The 22,341-nt window shown below is 39.4% G+C and overlaps 1 protein-coding gene and 1 long non-coding RNA gene across 3 annotated transcripts in view; one reads left to right on the forward strand and one right to left on the reverse strand.

Annotated features, from left to right (window-relative positions):
- The window catches only part of LOC100711030 (protein FAM19A2), an 86,600-nt gene extending 85,282 nt beyond the window's left edge, over nt 1–1,318 (forward strand). For both annotated transcript variants that reach the window (XM_005451807.4, XM_005451806.4), the window contains exon 6: nt 332–1,318. The gene's annotated coding sequence lies outside the window, so the exon portion shown is untranslated. The remainder of the gene's footprint in view (nt 1–331) is intronic.
- A 3,308-nt stretch (nt 1,319–4,626) lies between these two features.
- The window catches only part of LOC106098238 (uncharacterized), a 63,943-nt gene continuing 46,228 nt past the window's right edge, over nt 4,627–22,341 (reverse strand). The window contains exon 3 of the long non-coding RNA XR_001224387.3: nt 4,627–4,891. This is a non-coding gene — a long non-coding RNA (uncharacterized LOC106098238). The remainder of the gene's footprint in view (nt 4,892–22,341) is intronic.

Here is a 22,341-nt window from a genome sequence, read left to right on the forward strand (position 1 = left end):
ATCAAAAGTAAGCAGCAAGAATGGAAAATCAGGGCTTCGAGATTTGAATAATGCATCTGATTCTGTTGTTGCTTTGCCAACATCTTTGACATGTCAATCAGCGTAGGCGGGAGTGTTCTGTTGATAAAGTTTAGTTTTATATCTGGTGGCTATGCTTTTCAGTTCTGTGCAGTTCCATTTTTTTCATCTTATGACCTCAGACAGTTATATACTGTATGTATATTAAAAAAAATAATGTTATGTTCTGTAACTCTTTCATAGGTGATGTTCTGATGATTCTGCAGCTGTCCTGGCTTTGACTTTGTTTCATTAGGTTTCTCTTCTGATTTAGGTTGAACCCACAGTTCTGGCCCGCGGGATCATCAAAGGAGAAGAGAGTAATGCAAAGGACCTTTCTGTAAATAGAGACATCCTTTCTTCTGGAGTGCAGTTAATCTTTGGAAAACTTTGAATGCTTCTTCCTGAACTCTATGGACATCAAAAAGAGGAGCAGATCCCATTAAAAGTACTGATTATTCAGCACTCCTTTTCAAAGAACTCCATATGACTAGCCTTACCGGACAACAGGATTTAATCTGACATTGTACTGCTTGTAGTGGAATACAACGGTGAACTTTGCCTATATGTTATTTATAGAGTAATACCTCGTTCACAGGAGATTTGCTTTGGTTTTTTTGCATCACATGTTGTCCAGGGTGAACAGCAGGTCAGTATGTCGTATAAGCATTGCAAATATCGAACACAAAATGTATTGTGGCTTTCTTCTCTAACAGAGTGTAGTTTGAAAAGTTTAATATGGGTTAAATATATTTAAATGGGGTGGTTTTCAAAGAGATACACAGCCACAGTCAAGAGGAATTCAACCCAAACGCTAAAACAAGGACATGTTACACGAAACCAGCACTTTTAAAAAAATGGCACCAACTGGTCAAACCTACCAGCTGTTACCAGACAGCAAGAGGAATCCATGTGTGGTCTGAAGGTCCTCTGAAAATCATCCTGTCATTTCATGCCACTTTTATCAGTTTAAAAAAAAATATTATTTATTATTATTATTATTATTATTATTATTATTATTATTATTATTATTATTATTATTATTATTAATCTTTTTTGGAATATGGCTCGGGAGTTCAGATTTTTGACAAGAGTGTAGTGTAAATTAAACACAGCATCTGACAGCAGCAGCGCTCCTGAAGCTGTTTTTAACTAGTTACTCAAGTATGATTTGCTGATCACCTTTTAGTAGGTATCGCTGACACTTCCGTTGTCTGTGCAAGTGATGACATCAGTAATAAACTATGGTTGTGTAACTAAAGCCACGTGTCTTTGAACCATCTGTATGTTGACAGTGACTGAATGGCTCCACAGTGTAGTGGCTTACACATTCACCTATCAGGTCTCTGGGAAGAGACACAAAGCTCTTTGGGGTTGGATCATGAGGGGCATCCGGTGTTATGGCAGCTCCTTAAACATGGCAGTCCCCTTTTTGGACTTTGGAGATTTTATGATTTTTTTTTTTTTGTTATATGATGTTTTTTAAAACTGTGTCCCCATCTCTTCTGAATAAGCAGGCACAGAATTTATACAAACATTCGTGGATCCCACAAAATGTTAAAGGTAAAGTGTGTTAAATGTCACCAGTAGAGGTCAGTAGATTGCAGATTGCAGTCAACTCAATTCTGTTTTCTTACCCCTACCTATTCAAATGCACAATCCGAGCTACAGTGGCCGCTGTAGGACGAAACAACTTGGGTTCATGACAGCCTAGACTGTCAGTCTGCTCTTTACTTCACCTGTCAGGATGTGTAAAGCAAACGTCTGTCAGATGACAGTGAGGTGAATTGTTGGTGATAGCCTGAACTTTGCACGTGTTATTTGCTGTTAGCTGGTTAGCTGCTGTTAGCCGGCAACTTTCTTTGAAGTGGATTTAACAAGGTTGGACTCCTAGTTAATAAACTAATATGATATGAGAATGTAATCAAACTGTTTATCGGAGGCATAACATTAGCTGGCATAACGTTACCTCATAACCAGCTTTTGTTGTTGTTGTTGTTGAGCCAGCTGGTTGTCAGCTGTCCCGAAATGGGAGGGTTATGACTTTAGCTCAGGAGATGAGGCTTGAGGTGAGGAGGAAGAGGATGAGGTAGAAATGAGGGAAGAGAGAGAAAGAGCAGTGGTGGAAGAGAAAAATATAATGAGAAAAAAAAAGATTATTTATTTATGTATATACATATATATACACACATATACACATATATATATATACACACATATACACATATATATATATATACACACATATACACATATATATATATATACACACATATACACATATATATATATATACACACACATATATATATATATACACACACATATACACATATATATATATATACACACACATATACACATATATATATATATACACACACATATACACATATATATATATATATACACACACATATACACATATATATATATATATACACACACATATACACATATATATACATATATATATACATACATACATACACATATATACATATATACATATATACACATATACATATATACACACATATACATATATACATATATATATATACATACATATATATATATATATATATATATGTATGTGTGTGTGTATGTGTGTGTGTGTGTATATGTGTGTGTGTGTGTATATGTGTGTGTGTGTGTGTGTGTGTGTGTATATGTGTGTGTGTGTGTGTGTGTGTGTGTATATGTGTGTGTGTGTGTGTGTGTGTGTGTATATGTGTGTGTGTGTGTGTGTGTGTGTGTATATGTGTGTGTGTGTGTGTGTGTGTGTGTATATGTGTGTGTGTGTGTGTGTGTGTGTGTATATGTGTGTGTGTGTGTGTGTGTGTGTGTGTGTGTGTATGTATATATATATATAAATGTTGAATGGTCATATATAGTTTGAAATAACTTTGTGACCTCTGAACTAAAACTAACATATACGGTACACTACATACACTTTATCAGTTAATTATTTATGTAATGCACGTGAGTAGTTTCTAATCATATACATAAAACATGATTATGGAGAATGGAAATGTTCACCCTGGCTACTATATTCAAGATGGTGGAGCAACATGGCAGCCTCCATGACCTGGCAGCCACTTCTATGTTTTTAAATTTATGAGAATGCATCAGTTTGTTGGAAGACCAGATTACACAGTGATCAGTGTATATTTATGATTACAAAATTCTCATTTCTGTTAAACAACCTATATAAAAAATAATTTTTAATGTACCTCTAAAGATTTTTCTTCTAGTGTCACCATGATGTTACCATTTGTGGATAGAGATGAAATGTTTTAACAAGTGTTTGCTGTGGAAAAGTGGAATTTGGTACAGACACTCACTATCTTTGCAGACTGCAGTAAAATCACTCTAGCTGATGTGCGGAATTTGTGTGGAAATTCCTGCAGACTCTTCTTTCAGCTTCTAAATTAAAATGGTAAAATGGTGTTTGCACTCATAATAATGTCAGGGGAATTAGACCATTCACAGATGTCCTTTCTTGCATGTAGCACACAGCATGAGGTATTCAGATTCAGACACATACTACTAGAAGTACTCCGCTTTAGCTGAGGGAGCTTCCTGGATGGAGTGCACAGGAGGCAGCACAGACAGATGATAGACAGATAACTGCATAACTGTCTATGCTATTCTAACATTTGCACAATCGGACATAACACAGACTGCCCGAGGAAGCTGGCAGGTTTAACACCATGTGTTGGATATTTGTGTTTTCATACGCAGCTCTGTTGAGTAATGACTAAAAACGTTCGGTACTGCAGGGCACATGTGAAACTTACGTTAGTGTTATGACTGCCATGCTTGCAACAACATTTAGCTTAGTGCTCCACTTTGCCTCGAGTAAGTGGACTGGTAGTTCTATAGCACTTTTCTGCTCTAACTGAGCACTCAAAGCACTTTTCATTACAAGCCAATCAAGCACTCTGTGTAAGCATAAGCAACTTGTCTAACATTCATGCACTCACACACAGATACATGCATTGGGAAGAAGTTGAGGTTTGGTATCCTGCCCAGGGATGCTTTAACATGCAGACTGGAGGAGTACAGTAGGAGACAACCTGCTCTGCTTCCCGAACCACACTTTTAAATACAGCTGCAGATTTTTTGGGCCACATTTACAAATCAGGTTAAAAAAAAAAACGACAAGTGCTGGTGGTAATTTTAAAGTACAAATTTATGCCCAGCGCAGTCCACAACCTCCTGATGAGGCTGCAAGAAATTTATGCAACACATTTTGCTTGTAATCTGTAAAATTATATATATTTAAGAGTAGCCATAGATGTCCCATTTGTAGGGTGCAAGAGAATTCTGACTATTAGCCTCCTTTCATTGTATTAATGTTTCTTTAATCTAACACCAGCAATCTGAGGGAAACAGGAGCCACAGGGAAATCGGACAAAACTGAATATGTTCTTGTAAGTTGTTTTTTTTATTGTTGCGATATGAAAGATAACATGAAGTGAAGTGAAATAAAATAATAATAATAATAATAATAATAATAATGTTAAAATAATAATAATAAAAAAATGTTAAAATAATAACAACAACAACAACAACAACGACGACGACGACAAGGATTTAAGGATAACGCCAAACTCTTCTTGCTGACAACTGCAGGTCATCTATAATTTATTTTTTGCAAATAATAATAACATCCCCTAGCATAACAGATACATTTAGAGAAGTGTAGAAAGGTCTCTCCTCTTATCTGCATCGTCTTCCCCGTTTGCAGTGGCAGCATTTTCCTACAGTAGCAGCAACTCTGGAGCTCCTCCTGTCTTCCTCCCCTCACCCCCAACAAAGACCGACTCTGAGCACAGGTGGATGTTGGGGTGGTGGAGGGATTGAAAAAAAAAAAAAGAAGAAGAAATGACACATGATTGGAGATTCTGCAGCTCAACTAGAACACCAAAACTGGGAGGTGGTGTTTGGAAGATGAGGCATGTTAGTGTTCATGACGAAGCACAGCTCACGTTGCCTGCCTGAACTAGCTTCTGGATTCTTGCAGTTTTATTCTAGCCTTAAACTCAAAGCACTTTTTACACTTTTTAATGTAAATCTAATCCAGTACAACATTTCTGCTTTCATAACGTTTATTATATTCAAATTGTGTTGCGGCTGTTTTTGCTGATTCAGCTGCTCGGGGAGTGTTGACAGAACTGATTTGCACAGGATGTGCAGTGGATTTTAAAACAAATGATCAACAAGAAAAAAATTTTTTGTTACATTTACTGTTCAGGAATTACTGTCATTTTCATACATAGTCCACCATTTTCAGAGGCTCAAAACTAATTGGACAGACTACCATGAGTTTCAGTCTAAGGACTGTTTTAAATACTTTTTCAGTCAGACCCCATAGACATCACCAAATGCTGCATTTCCCAAATCGAGAGGCTCTGCCAGGCCTTTACTACAGCCACCTTGTGTTGCTGCTTGTTTGTGGGTCTCTTTGCATTTGTTGAGACTGAGTCATTGACAGAACATCCATTTCTGAGTCTGAGCAGAGAGTAGAACCCTGTAAACTGGAGAATTTATCCTTCTACTTCTGTCAGCAGCACATCAACAATAAACACTAGTGATCCTGTTCTTCTAGCTGACAAAGCTGTTTATTCAATAACACTGCCTCCACCATGCTAGACATGTAATGTGGTTTGCTTTGGATGCACTTTTCCATGATTTGATCTCATGATTGTAGACTTTGACAATAACATGCTGACCTCTCTGGGAGTGTTCGTGACCTAGTTAGAAGTTGAGAAGTTGTTTTTCTTAACCATGGAAGTAATTCAGTCATTTGTAGGCCGCTGCATTCCTTCTTTCAATGACCGAAGCAGATTGTTACCATCTCTCTTTCCAGTGTTATGATGGCCCTTCTCACTTGCATGGACATCAGATTTAAAATTACAGTGAAAAGCTCTAAAATACAAATTCAATGCTTTGAATAAACTTTATTATTTCTGCTTTATTTGTCGTTAAATTACAAGGGAACAGGCCTCATATGTCTATGCAACTGCTAGTCATTCAGTTGTCCAGTTACTTTTGAGCCTCTTTAAAATGGTTAATGCACATAAACACTGCAATAATGTAATTATCAAAGCTGAAAGTCTGCACTTCCATTACATACTGATTGATTTAAAACCCACTGTGGTAGTTTACAGGGGCAAAACTGTGTTGTGGACCTAGCTGTATTACATTGATTGTAAAAGCTTCTTAGATAAGACTTTTTCTGTCACATCCTAAAATATCTGTAAATAGCTCTCTCCCTAAATCGAAACATCTCTGTGGAGAATGCAGTTCAAGTCGAGCTTAAATGACAGCAGAGCGACTGATTAAGCTTCCATGTAGTGTCAATGGTCCTTTAAAAACACATCGCCTCAGAGGGGGTGCTGAAGTTATCAAATCAATAGGCAAAGTTAGTTTTCAGCACATCTGAAAAAAGGCCTGTCATGACTCCTGCCATCACATTTGAGAAAATCACAGAGTGTAGACAGATGAGTCGTTTTTTGATGTAAATCAGCAGGAAAAGTGGTCGGTTGTTTTGAAATGCGCAGCTCTGCCACAGTATTACTCCTGCTTTGCAGTTTCCTGTTCAGTAAAATGACTGTCTTTTTTTAAATCTCACCTTGCCTTCCACAATAAGAATGCCATCTGTTATCATCATGTTGACCCATCCTGAGTTCAATCTTTCTGCTTTGTAAAATGAAACAATCCTGTGAATAATGAGTATTTGTGTGTTTGTCCTCTGAGGGTGAAAATGTTCTAAAATCACATATGGATGTTTCATCACAGCGACACACTGTGTTTTAGCAGCAATTTTCTAGTGAGACAAGAGACAAGAGCCATCAGGTTGTTTCCCCTGCTGTAGACGCCCAAGTTGGATTCTAATTTAAAGCTGTTTTAATGAAAAATATACCACCAGTATATAACTGCAATGGAAAGGTTGTCACTAAGGTTAAATCAACTAAACACTTTGAACAATTATTCAGTTTCTTTCAGCTTTACAATGAGTTTTTGCATCTTTTGGTTCATTGTTTTAGTGTTACAGTTCTAATCATGTTAATAACATAACTTCTTCTATAATAATAATAATAATAATAATGATAACATTAAGCATGACAATTGAGACGCCAGTAATGAAGAAAAATTTCAGACAGAAAGAAAAGTGTTTAATTTGGTGGTGTAGTCACTGGAATCAAGAACAGAGGAAAAGGAAGCGAATGAGAAAAAGTAACAGAGACCACGAACTCTGCAAGTTTAGTTCAATTAGAAATCTAATATTGAGGGTCTGATATAGACCCCCAAAAAGGGTTAGCTATTACACCAATGGTGTATATTCAATCAGAGCAAGCAAGGACAGCAGTGCTTGCCCAGTGAAATCTAAAGATTTAAAATAAATTCTAACCATCGTCTCTGCCTTTCTGTAAACAACACCACGTGCTACTCCACTGTGCAAAGTTGCAGGCATTTAGAAAACTGCAAATCACTCTCACCTCCCCAAAAATAGATAACGAAAATAATAGCAGGGTTTAATGTTATTGTTTGTAAGCTAGTTTTTCAATTGCGTATTAAATACACAATTAAGTGTGTATTAACAAAAATATAGAGAACTGGATTAATAAGACTTGTAAACTCTTTCAAATTGACTGTTTTAAGCATGCATGCATTTAAAAAGATATATTTAAAACAATTAATTTCTGTTCTTGCCTTGTTAAAAATTTTATGTTATGATGCTTGACCTGTTCTTGCATACATATAGAGTCTGTTTGCAAAATTCTAAGTGCCAGTTTATGGAAAAGAAAGGGCATTTGCACTTTCATGTACGTTAGTTTGAGTCATTTTAAGAGGAAAGATGTGACAGTAACAACAGCAATGAACCTCGAGAGAATAAAGTTGGCTGTGTTACCGTCTTGCTGTGATGGATGATTATATAGGATTGTTTGCAGAGAAACCGTAGCCTGTGTATCCCCCAATGACTGGCAAACAATATGTTTAGAAAGATCCAGCACCTAAACTGTCAAAGTCCTCCCCTAAATGATAAAAATGTTTTAAGACACCAACTATTTTTGGAGTATCACACTGAATTCTGCTGTCTGTTTGAGACCATCTTAAATGTTTTTAGTCGAGGACCCCAGTGAGAAATTGGCTTGCACTGCTCTGGGAAGCACACTTATTAAAAAACTTCATCCCTTTGTCATAAAGGGACCCACTGGCCACAGCCCAGCAGGTCAAGACACACTGCACTAGATTACTGGAAAGGTTTTTGTTTTTTACGTTACTGACAGGTCCATAAAACTCCAGGGGGGTGTACAGCTGCTTAGAGACATTTGAAAACAAAAGAAAACGAAAAGAAAAAAGAGATGGAGCTTCTTTTTTTTTCCAGGTTCCTAAATGGACCTTGATTTTCATTTTTCAACATGTTCTGTGCTTGCTTGCTGTTGTCTCTGGCTGTCAAACACAGTTACACTCAATGACTGTGTTTCCCAGCCTGCTATCCCTTTCCAAACAGAGAGTCTGTGAAATGTGTAGCGCCAAGAACAGAAGACAAGTGCCGCCCACAGCGACGTTCTCATGTTCTACGAGCAACTGAGTGCTTCCTTCAAACATCAAGCTTCATTCTTCATCACCAAAGGCATTCTTGCTTTTTTTTTTTTTTTTGGCAAAATGACAAACGGCCTCTGTGAATCAAAAGGCCGTGACACCAGCGGCCTCGGCATGTCAAAGCAGTTTGAAATTTCCTGGGTCAATCCTTGGCTCCCAGTGGTTGGCATCTGAGTCAGTTCAGAGGAGCACGAGTGGGGTGGGGTGGGGTGAGCTGGGACTGCACAAAACAGAAAACCTCACTTTCAAAGCTTTGATTTCTTTCAAGAGATTCGCATGAAGCAAAAGGCAGGCAATTCTCTCTCCTTCTTTCTATCTATTTTTTTTTTTGCTGCAGTCATTACAAGAGCACATCAAAGGGATCTCCTCCTCTCACCATATGCTGTATAGTTTCATAATCTAATGAGGGTTTTGTAATTACACAGTCCACCAGGGGAATGGGCCTCATCGATTCTCTGGGAGAAGAAATTTCATTACACATACACACTGTAAACCGCCGATGCTATCGCCAGCTTTGTACTTTAATTTCATTTAATCGTTTTACAACAACAAAAGGACTTGTCAGAACTGTATGTTCGAGACAGAATTACAGATGTGAATATGAATCCCCTGATGGGGAATCTTTCAAAACGCTCCAGGCGAGAGGGGATATGTTGAAAAGTGGAGGCTTGCCAAGATATCGTTGCATATGGGGAATTTTTTTTTCATCCGATCGTGTAATTTGTTTTCCCACAGCAACGTAGCAGTCTGCGTGACTTCTGTGCATATATACAAATAATGAGTGCTGCGTTTTTAGAGCTGAGCCTCGCGCTCAGGCAATAGAGAATGCTCTGATGCATTCATCAAACAATCAAATGGCAGAGATGCTCGCTGTAGTGGAATTATTGATATGTTTCTGCAGGTATAATAAAAAACTAAAGCTGTTAGAAGCGTTGATTCACACTAGCCTTCTCTCTGCTCTGTAGAAATAGTTTTACGTGCAGCCTGGGAACACCAACTCCAACTTTGCTTTGTCTCAGCTGGTTAACCTACAGTTATTCAAGCCGTGACCAGAATGCCAGCAAACAGAGGCTTACAGAATCTTATCTCAGTCTTTCTATTCTTATCATTTCTCTCATATTTGAACTATAAATCACTACCATATTTGAACCTATGATACTATAGATCTGGACTCTTCTTTGCAACAACAGCTTTATTTAACGGTCATATTCAATTCAGTTTTATTTATATAGGGCCAAATGACAACAACAGTTGCCTCAAGGCACTTTATATTGAAAGGTAAAGACCCCACAATGTTAGAGAGAAAACAAACACCCAACATTCAGATGACCCCCTATGAGCAAATCTTTTGGTGACAGTGGGAAGGAAAAACTCCTTTTTAACAGGAAGAAACCTCCAGCAGAACCAGGTTCTGGGAGGAGCGACCATCTGGTGCAACCCAATGAGAGTTGTGGAAGAGAGCCACAGATTAATAATAACTAATAATTAATGCAGAGTGGTTTATAAACATAGAGAGTGAAAAAAATAAGGTGAGCGGATAAGAAACAGTGCATCCTGCTGTAGCCTAGACCTACTGCAGTGTAACTATGGGAGGATTTAAGGTCACCTGATTCAGTCCTATTTCCTTATGTAAAAAAGGACAGTTCCATCTTTTATATACAGTTTGTGTTCCCCACCAATTCCAGATGGTCATGTCCCATTTAATAGCTGCTAAATGCCACACTTAAATTTGAGAATCAACTGGTAAATTCCATTTCAGTCAAGCTACCAGTGAAAACATACCTGCTCAACACAAGACCGGTGAGAACCACATGCATAAACCAAAATAAACTAAAAGAGTCACTGCAGGCTTCGTTAATAATTCTCAGTCATTCTAGTCCGCTCCAAAAGAAAAACCTTGTCATATTATACATATTAATTAAACCCACACAAATATTGATTAGTGCAGCTTTAATCACTAATAAAAAAAACATCTGAAAATTATACCTGCTGTTCGTCTTTTCCAAAAACAGGCAGAAAAAACAGGGAAAATGCCTTGAAACTATGAATGAACTCGTGCCACGAGCACAGTTTATGTCTGATCTGAAATAAAGGAGTTTGTTATCATACGACAGGTGACATACCAGACTCTGTGTGTGTGTGTGTGTGTGTGTGTGTGTGTGTGTGTGTGTGTGTGTGTGTGTGTGTGTGTGTGTGTGTGTGTGTGTGTGTGTGTGTGTGTGTGTGTGTGTATTAAAGTCATTTATGGCTTAACTCAGTCATAAATGACTGAATTAAGTTACAGCTTTGTTAAAATGAATTCTTCATGTACATTTAGCTCGTTCACTTTACGTGTTTTAATTATGTCTCATAAATTATAATTAACTTGAGCATGAACTAGGCTATTTCATTTTTTATAAAAACTAATTGACATGACTTTGAACTTGTACTTTTGACTTCTTCAGGCTGATTTATACTGAGCACTGCTGCAGTTCATCAGCTGCCTGATACAAGCACCCCTGTGACATCAGCCACCATAGCAGTATATACAGTACATAGAAAAAAGGGAAAAGAAATAGTACTACTTTGAAGTACTACTTTTGCTGCCTTGACAGATGAATTTCAGTCTATATATGATAATATTAATGTGACAAAACAGAAACCCATGACAGGACAGAGAAAAAGTAAAATCAGCACTATACTGATTATCTGCGCTATCACATATCATAATGCAACGACGCCTAGCTGGGATGCATTTGAATGAAAAGTAAAATGTTTTGAATAAATTTGATGCATTGCTCTTTTTCATCAACAGATGTTTTAACTGGCCCATACCTGCCGCCTGCCACAAACAGCTGCATAAAGATAACTTTTCATTGTGACCACTGGTAACTGCTGCATGAATGCTGAACTGCCCTGAGGACATTCTGTTATTAGAGGTGCTACAGTGATGCATCGCTGCTACATCCATTAATGCTGTTAAAATTGTCCTCATGGGTGTAATCGCTATATTTAGTTATTGGAAATTTGATGAGAAATAGATCCCCGAGCACGTATGCTGACCAGAGCTGACGTTATCCGGTCCTTCTCACACCAATAAAAACCGAGAGGTCTCTAATTAGCACGATGATGGATCGCGCCCGTTTGCCGCATTCCCCCTGAGCTCTGAAGTATCCCTCCAAGCGCAGGGTTGGATTACACATGGATGAGACAAAGGAAATGGCAGGGATTCATCCCAGTTATGCATGCAACACTTTTCTTCCTGGGCCTTTGTGTGAAAGGAAATACATCACCCACCCTGCTCAGCAAAGCCACCACAGATCTTTAAGGCCTTGGGGATGGGCAGGAAAGGGTAAAGGTTAAACACAAGGCATATCATTTCATGCTGTCCTTTACAGAAAAGGAAGGAATAACGTGAGCGGTGTGGTAGAGCAATCACATCGCATACCTCTAATTAAGCCAAACTGCCTACAGCACTTAAGATGAAACTAAAAGTGATCACACCTGAAGAGCAACAGTGTCAGCTGAGGTGAATGCTGATTCCATGCTGTGTTGCACTTCTCTACTCCATGATCATAGCAATTATGACACGGCTAATTTTGCTGTGAATTATGTAACTTAGAGCACCACCAGTTTCCAATTTGGAACCATTAAAATAAAATTAAAAAAAAGAAGCTTATTTTATAGTTAAGTTACTATTATTCATATGATTCTTCCAGCTACAAACCTACTGTGAGAGACTGGCATGGTAAAACACAAAGAAGAGAGGTAAGTTTTAAAACAAGGGGGATTCATTTTACCCCTAAAATTGAATTTTTAAAAAAAAAGAAGATCGAATGATGAGATTATCACTGATCATGTTCATCGCTTCATGACCACAGTGTACCTTGTCCCAAAGCTCAAGTCATCTGGTTTCTTGAACATGATGCGTTCACTGTCCTTAGATCGCCTCCACAGTCACCAAATCTCAGTGCAGTAGATTTGGCTCATGGGTGTGTAACCAACAAATCTGCAGCAACTGTGTGATGATGATGAAGAATTAAACTCTGAAGGCAAAAGGAGACAGGTGAGTGTACTCTGAGGCTAACAAAGATTTCAATGGGTCCATGAAGTTGGAATCAAGAATTTTTCATAGCGAGTAACCCAAACCATATTAACCTAACGATACTAGCCTTGTATCATGGATGGATTATCGAAGTTGTTCTCCTGACTTAAGTTTGTCAGCTTACAGCATCTTTTTCCTGCCATGTGATTGCATTTGTCTCTAACCATCTGGAATCTTCAGGCTAACTTTTATCAAGTGGAGAAAAGTTAGCGTTCATCCTCCAGCTTCACTGTGCTAATGTGTTTACATTATGCTAACCATAGCTGTGTAGCTAGCCAGCATGTAGCACACCATTATTGTCAGGGTGCCTGGGTCTTCGACCCCGAGTTTTCAGGTTTGCATTATTATTGAACTTTGATGTTGATATTATTTATCATTTCTAGTATTTTGGTTTCTTTGTTAGTGTTCTGCTTTCTGGTTTCTGTCTGTGTTCCATAGTTGCTGTATCCCCTTGTCAGGTCCGCGTCTGTGTTATGTTTCCTGTTTTACTTTGAAAGTCCGTGTCTCAGGTTATTGTATCAGGTTTTGCTTCCCCCGTCACGTTAACTCTGATTTGCCCCAGCTGCGTTTCCCTTCTGTCTCTCATTCACTGATTGCTCCCTCTGTGTATTTAAGCCCTGTGTTTTCCTCTGTTCGTGTTGTGATCTACCATCATCCCATGCTGTATGTTCCGTCCACCTGCCTACCGGTTTAGTTTCTGTTTAGCCAGTTTTGTTTTTGTCATTTAATAATAAATCTGTTTTGAGTCTGCACTTTTGGGTCCATCAGTCCTCTTATCCTGCCTGCACACAGCCGACGCATGACAATTGTATACCAGCTAGTCCAGCTTCACTAACCCAACAAACGTCACTGCTGTTTAGTTTTCTGTCTTCATTTATGTTGGAAGTGATAGCAGAGCTGTACGTTTGAATTTTTCAGAAATCTCTCAGAACATGGTATATGATCTTTAGATGGAAACTAGCGAGCTAACTCCCTGCTAACTTCAAACTCCGTTAAACTTCATAAATCCTGTTTCTCATGGATGTTAAACTTAATTTTTACATCTGATAGAGCAGCCACACTGATCATTTTATTAAAAATGAAAGAATTTAGACAGTTTTTAACTCAGTGATGCCGTGGGCTCTTTGGGAACTAAAGAGGAGTTTGGACCTGGAAACAGCTAATGACATCAGACTGAAACACCGGATAGTAAGTCTTCCGTTTTATCTTGTTCTGCTGTATTTGTGACTAAGTCACAGATTAAACCACATTTACACATACCAGTGTATAAAAGGTTTCAAACAGAACTTGGCAATGTTAATGATGTCAAACATTTATCATTTTTTAAATAAAATTTCAGATACCATGTAATGCACACCACACAACACCAAACTAGTGTATCTGTATCTTCCTGCATCACCAGAATAATGTTGGTCCACGATCAACACTAACTGGCCAGTGATGTTGTCTGAGCGTTCGGTTAGCATTAGCCCAGATGATAAGACTTCAGAGTAGCAACTGAAATCATAAACTCATCGGGAAACTGTTCACTGACGTCACTGATCAAGGAAGCAGTAGGGTTGTTGTTTTTAAAGACTTCTATACAATTGAACCTTTTTTTGCCACCTCACAACTCTCCCCACGGTGGCCATTATAAAAGCAGGTTTAAAAGCAATTCTGCATTCTCATACCTGGAAGTTATGCCCGTGTTTTATATAAAGTCTATGAAGAAAAAATAAGAAAACTGGGAAAGTACCGGATTAAAAGATCAATATCAGAACACACATTATGATTTATCAATGCAGCAATTCTGGAAATTGAAAAAGGGTCACTAACTTTTTCTTTATTTTTTCTGCAACCAAGGCATCTTTAATGTTAATTCTGCCCCTGAATGTTTTATATCAGCACAAGCTCCAGTGGCAAAAAAAAAAAAGAAAAAGCTGTCAAATCTTTTCTTTCAGAGGAATGAGCAGCGGCACCGCATTGTGCTCCAGTGAGGTTTAGCAACCAAATTAAAGAGACACAGATATAATGAACACCAAGGCATCTGGTGCCTCATAATGTCTGCAGAAATCATTTTTCCTCAAAGCTGTCTCTTCATTGTCTGCCACTGACACAAATTTCAGAACCTATTGTGCAGCTAAAATTGGCTGAAAACTGGTAAAAAGCGAGAGCAAATTAGATGCTGCTGAGCATTACATCGACTACAACAAAGCAGATAAATGGATGGCGCTGATGATTCGAGCGAGCCATCGGTGTCATCAAACTTACCTGCGTGCAGCGTGGAAAGGCAGACAGGTGCTGCATAAAGCGCAGCCTCTCATGGTGATTTGCTTTGCCATTGTGTTGCCTTTGCTGCTACGATTTTGTAATCTGCCATCCCAGGATAGATTCACTATCATTAAACCGGGCCTCCGACAACAATAGTTGCAGGGGAGATTGACAATAACCAAATAATATGTGAGTGAGAAAACACAGGCTTTTTGTCAAAGCGAGCCATTTCAATGACTGTCATATTTCTGGTGGCACATCAGAGCATCGCAAACGTGTCTTTTTGTCAGTTGTGTCAGCGTCTTTGTTTCCTGACAGCATCTTTATCTGACTGATCCAAACATGTCGTCTAGGTATGTCTTCGTATTCGAAGACCGGCCATTTGCCTCGCTGCTCTAACTGCCGGGAGCCAGAGTCATAGAACGGTTCCTTTTTTTCTCCTACTCCCTCATGGAGGCTTTTATTATTTTGCTTATTCAATTACAAAGAATAAAATGTGGAATTAGTAATTTCCAGGGCCCCGTTCCCTCTGTGCAAGATCCATTTTATTCCGTACAATTTTCACTCTTTGTGGAAAATTTCCGTCGCAGGTTAATTAATCAGGCAGAGACGGTGGGACTACCTTATCTCGAGACTAAAAGACCCATATTTAGCACAAAGGAAAAACTTCACTCTGAGCTATCAGAAGAAGAAAAGCAGCACCGGGAGCCTGGCCCTTTGTGTTCGGCGTCAGTGGTCCTTGTTTCATCTCAGGGCGGCTTTTAACGAGATAAATCCTCTACTGACAGTGACCTGAGATGAAAGTAGGAGACAAAGCTGGCGAGAGTTCAGGGAAAGTTCGTCAGCGCCCCACCTTACCCACCCACTCACCCTGCCTAAACCTCTCTCAGCCCCCCCAGTTTTGGTGATGCTGAGAGACGGGAGGGATGTGGGTAGGGCAGTGAGTGTGGCGGAGTGCGGCGGTGGACTAGAAAAGTTCCTTCGCCTCTATTACAACTTTGTGGTTGATCCCACAAGGAGGCCCCGCTAGGAGCTAAAGATGCTGGGATTGACGGCTCTAATCTCGCAGACTTTCTGTCTCACTCAAACTTGGCCTCTTCTTTTGTTCTTTAAGCCCGGGATTCTCTTATTTCTACAACTCTATTTGGACGCAGGGCTGGTTTCTGCCGAGGGGAGGGGGAGAGGATGCTGCAGCTACACCAACTGCAAAAGTTGCTGCCATGGTTGAAAGGCAGAGGTTCAGTATCCTCTAAAGGAACAGACTCTTACTTGTCATCCCGCCGACCTATTTAAAGGGCATTTCAAACAGCTCCCAGGCCTGTAAAAGCAAAATAAATAAATAAAAAAAAAGACCTGCAAAACTGTACCCACTCTTCTTTACAGCGTTGTTTTAGCTCTTTGAAGTTTAGGTACACAGCATTTCGGGGTTAAGGTCTGGAGTTTGATTGGACAAATGCAACATCTTTACTTTTACTTTCTTTTTCAGCCATTCTGTTATAGATTTGCTGCTGCAGATAGTCTCACCCAAGCTTTAGCTGTCACACAGTTGGCCTCACATTTGACTTTTAAATATTTGGTAGCTACACAGTGGAATGCATGGTTGACTTAATGACTTCAAGATGTCCAGATCCTCATGGTGCTGTGCATTATGGCCAAACATCTTCACTTTGGTCTTGTCTGTCTAAAGGACATTTCGATTTATGTCACTCAGCTATTGTATGTGACCAACATCAATTGTTAAATGTTTATCCATGAACGCACATTTTGCTTTTGTTCATAATGTTATGTTTGCAGTAAGGGGTAGCCTTCAAAACAATACTTAAGTGCCAAAAACTGCACTGCAGTAGCTTAACTGGCTACATGGGGCTGTCTGAAAGCAGCTGGTCCCCATATGCTCCATATGTCCAACACTCAGGTACAAAACAGTTTTGTCTCTAGCTAATTTAACCAATTATGAGAACTGTATAGAGATTGAATATCTAAATAGCTCAGCTAAGATTATAGTATTGATTAACGATATACAGCGGTCCCTCGTTTATCGCAGGAGTTGCGTTCTAAAAACAACCCGCGAAATCTGCGAAGTAGCCAGCTTTATTTTTTACAATTATTATAGATGTTTTAAGGCTGTAAAACTCCTCACTACACACTTTATACACTTTTCTCAGACAGGCATGGACATTTTCACACTTTTCTCTCTTGTTTAAACTCTCAAAGTTCAAACCTTCGTAGAAAAATAAGTCCAGTATCATAGAAAGAAACCAAAGCTCAAACCCTATTTTCAGGTCCAGAACATGGGAATCGAGCAGCTGCAAAAGAATTCAACATTAATGAATTAATGGTACAGAAGTAGAGGAAGCAAGAAGAATCAGTTGAGTAAAGTTTGACTTATCAAACCGTTTTTATTTCGCTTGATGCGCTTTATAATCTGAAAAATACGGTAGCTTCTACCTTCCTTTAGCAGGTCCAGAAATCCAACTTTTTGTGCGATGGTTAGCATCTTCCTCTGCCTTTGGGTGCGACCGTAGCTGCCTTTGACGGTGCAAAATGTTTTGTCAACATTGTTGTGTTTGTTGGGGAGAAAACTTACAAACATACAGTCGGGGCGTAATTTCCAGGGGGGTTATGACCCCCCCCAATAATCAGACAACCAAAATAACCCCCCCCAATAAAATTATGAATTATCCTGCATAAATAGGCTGTTGATTTTCTTTACTCACTTCAGGCATTACCAGCAAAATAGTTGCATGTTTAATGATCTGGGAATTTACCTAGATTTATTTATTTATTTATTTAGACAGAGATCTTGACACCCCCTCCCCCCCAATGTTCAGCACAAAGCTACGCCGATGCATACAGTGCAGCACTTCAGAGTCACGCTGCTAGCGATCGAAGATTTATGTAAATTTGACAAGCTGTACGCATTCTGTACCGTACAGGAGACACGGCACGGAGGAGATTGATTGACAATGATCTACAGTCAATCAGGACACAGAATACAATGCGCTGAACAACAACAACAACAACCACCACCAAAATTGCACCCCCCCCCAAAAAAAAAAAATTCCGTGAAACAGCGAGGCCCCCCAAGGTGAACCACGTTATAGCGAGGGACCACTATATAGGATTAAGTCAAGTCATCTTTATTTATATAGCACATTTAAAAGACATCAAGTGTCGGCCAAAGTGCTGAACAGAGGGATAATATAATAAAAGAATTAAAGTAGAAAGAAAACATTTTTAAAAAGAATTGTAAGACATGTAAGAGTATATAGCATATAATGTACATGCAAATATGCACATACATATACAAAACTGTACACATTCACACACAAGCACACATATGTGAACATAACATATATACACATACAACATCATCCAATAAGATAAGAGACCAAATAGACAGAATAAAAAAGATATCAAAGAGATCCGAAGGCCTTGGAAAATAAGTAGGTCTTGAGATTCGATTTAAAGACTTCCAAGGATGAAGAGGATTTTATGAAGGGGGGAAGACTATTCCAGAGTCTCGGGGCGGCAATGGAGAAAGTTCCTGTCACCTCTAGATTTGAGCTGGGAGCGTGGAACTGATAAAACCATCTGACTGGAGGAGCGCAGAGATCGAGTAGGTAAGTGCAGATTACAAGATTAGGTTCACTGACCGGTGGTGTTAGAGTATTTTTAAAGGATTTATTGAACAAATATTTGACTTCCTGTGCATTCAGATGTTTTAACAACACCAGCTGACTTAACACCTCCCATCCCCACCACTGGATGATATCATAGGAATTATGTCCATTTTTCATATACAGTGTTTGATTTGGAAAACTGTATGACAACTGGTTGGAAAAGTGGTAGTTTATTTATTTGTTAGTGAATTACGCTGATGTTCCACTGGAAGATCTTTCCCATTAGTATAATTAAGAATACATTTAATATGATTCTGCTTGTTTGGCCTTTAATCAAATCTGTTTGGTTTTTTCAATTTAAGACTTCACAAGTAATGTATTCACAGGAAACTACTGTATATTTTTCATGAATAAGTCAATTAATTTGAAGAGCTGCACTGATGACAGAATCAAGACACACTCCAGCAAGAACATATTTACTATGATTTGTACTGTGTAACACGGCGGCACCTCATTAGCTGTGTTTGAGTAGGATAAAGGGGTTGCTAATGACTATGTTCTCTGCTGTTCAAGCCAGCACGCGCAATGACGTGAAATGACAGTAAATCCTGACCCCCTCTTACTAACCCCTTGTTCACAATTCATGAGCCTGTGAAGCCCTGGGATTTATTAGAGGTACAGCTCTCCAGCACTCATCCCCTTCCTCAAGCAGACAGTCTGTTTGTTTTACAAACAGAAACCCCGGCGAGCAATGGCACTCAAGTGGACACCAGGCTGCTAGGATGATACATTAATGACTGTTCATTTCCGCTGAGTGCTGAGAGCAGCCTCCCAATGAAGGCTGGGAGTGTTGCGTGGTAAGCACCTGTGAGCATCAGCCAAATGACAGGACATCCCATCACCCTCTCAAATACCAATACACACAGCAGCGATTCTGCGGAAGACGGAAAGCCAAACTCAGCCTGTGAAAGTGCCTTATTATGATTTTGCATTTTTTGCCAAAAGTCAAGCGCTCCAGCATATGTGCTACCTAGCCTGTGAAAATGACACCAATTTCCCAATAGACTTATTCTCCAATACTCAGCTGCATTTATTCTGGCAAGCTGTGCTCACTTCCTGAGCCAAGTGCTGCTTTTTTAGCTTAAAATGTTGGTCCTGATACAAGTCATCTGCATAACTGAAAGGTGACCTTGACATACTATAGATGGATGATGGTTTTATAGTAATTCAGGATGCATTGATGGTGGTAATAAGGTCACTTTAACAAGTTGTGCCTGTCATCTCTGAGCTAATCTGACAGGCAAGGACGGTTGAAACAGATCTGTTCTCTGAGCATGTAGGACATGATTAAAGCAAAATGTTGGTTGTGTTTGTCTGTGAGCATGATGACTTAGTCAGTTGGTGCTATCAACCTGTAGTGATGACGGAAAATATTTTGTCTGAGGCAAATGAATGCTTTCTATCAGTTGAAGAATGCATGCAATACATGTACCTCCTACACTTACTGCCCTTTGGCAATGATGCACACAATTTATGTAGCATATTTATATAGCACCAAATCACAACAAGAGTCACCTCAAGGTGCTTTATATTGTAAAGTAAAGATTCTACAATAATACAGAGAAAACCCCAACAAAGCACTTGGCGACAGAGGGAAGGAAAAACTCCCTTTTAACAGGAAGTAATCGATGGCATAACCAGGAGAAAGAAAAGAGGTGAATGAAGAAGAAACACTCAGTGCATCATGGGAAGCCCCTAGCAGTAAAGTCCTATTGCTGCATAACTAAGAGGGTTGAAGGTCACCTAATCCAGTCCTAACTATATGCTTCATCAAAACGGAAAGTTTTAAGCCCAATCTCCCAAATCCAAACTGGGCGCTGGTTCCACAGAAGAAGGGCCTGAAAGCTGAAGGCTCTGCCTCCCATTCTGCAGTATGAGAGTGAAGTGCTCTAATAGGGTGATATCTCAGTCTTTCCATGTTCTGTGCAATATTTTTGGCTCAAGTGCAATTATTTTGGTCCCAGTCTGGTTCAATGTTTCCTACACATACACCATGTATATAGTTCCCCTCACACATGTGTATTAAATATATACACACACTGCTTTTTATTTTATTCTATTTATTTTATTTTTTTTTCCACCTTCGATGTATATTGGTTTCTCTTTTTCTTACTTTAGCACCTTTGTGGTCCAGCTACCCAATTTCGCTGTGCAAGAAACTGCACAATGACAATAAAAAGCTCTAAGTCTCTACTCTGAGGACTTTAAGATAAGAAAGGACCTGATTGTATAAGACCTTGTATGTGAGAAGCATGATTTTAAATGTGGTTCTGGATGTAACAGGGAGCCAATGAAGAGAAGCCAGTATAGCAGAATTATTCTCTCGCTTCCACTGCAGCATTTTGGATCAACTGAAGGTTTTTTTAGGGAGTTTCTAGGATAAATCACAATAGTCCAGCCTAAAAGTAAGAAAAGTGTGAACTAGTTTTTCAGTGTCTCTGAGACAGGATGTTTCTAATCTTAGAGATATTACGCAAATGCAAGAAAGCAGTCTTAGAAAGATATATGCTGGTTAAAAACAACTCTTGGAATACTAAACCTGGACCTCAGACAAGTGGAGACTAGGCTTGCTGGATAAAGAGTAATAAACAGCGTACAGATAAGTGCAGTCATGGATCTCTGTCATACTCTCACCTCTGTGGTGACGTGCTCTTGCCCTCTACATAAATATTCAACTCTCTGTATATTTCTTTGCTTAGTCTGTCTTCAGTTTTTGGGATTTGTACATTTTGGGGGGGGCAGTGTGGCAGTGCAGTGGTTAGCATTGTTGCCTCAAAGACAGAAGGTTCTGGGCTCAAACACGCTGGCCAGTCAGATGGAGGCTTTCTGTGTGGAGCTGGTGCATTCTCCTTGTGCCAGTGTGGGTTCTCTCCAGCTTCTTCCCACAGTCCAAAAACATTCATGCTAGGTTAATTGGTGATTCTAAACTGACCACAGGTGTGGATATTACAGCACGAATGATTCTCTGTCTTTATCTGTTAGCCCTGCAGTAAACTGGCGACCTGTCCAGGGTGGACCCTGCCTCTCTAATCACCAGTTCAGACCGAGTGCAGCACCAGTCCTAATGACTACTGCTGGGGGTATGAAAATGTCTTTCCAACAGAATGAAAAACAATGAACTGCTTTATTAGAATTTTCACAATGCTTAGTTAAAAAGCAGATGCCAGGGTAAATCACGAGCCTCTCTCATCTCTGCTGCGCTCTCAGTGAAAACCAGGAGGCACGCTCAGCCTTCCTCGCCTTAGCAGTTTGGACTGAGGAAGGAACGGGCTCCCGCTGTTGGCTGGGGGTGACAGCCGGATCTTGTCTGGAAGCGTTGGTGCAGAGGTGCTGTGTGTGTCTGTGTGTGCACCAGGCAACAGGAACCATCTGACAAAAGTCACAGATGGCGTTTGGAGCTACTGGCATTTTGCAGTCACAGAGGCTCAAGAAGCGCTCAGCTCTAACAGTCTTCATTGTGGTTAAATGTAGAGGCAAACTTCAGCACTAACACACAGAATTACACAACAGCGGTCAAGTACTTTAAAGTAGCCTTTAATGAGGGTTCTTTTTGCAGCTTTTAACCAGCTATTTTGGCACTGTGGCTCACCAGAAGTCGAGTCAAATTAAAATACATAAGTTTTCTTTCTTTTATTTTCAGAGAAGGAG

This window comes from Oreochromis niloticus, linkage group LG17 (genome assembly GCF_001858045.2).
Source record: "Oreochromis niloticus isolate F11D_XX linkage group LG17, O_niloticus_UMD_NMBU, whole genome shotgun sequence".
NCBI classification, from domain to species: Eukaryota; Metazoa; Chordata; class Actinopteri; order Cichliformes; family Cichlidae; genus Oreochromis; species Oreochromis niloticus.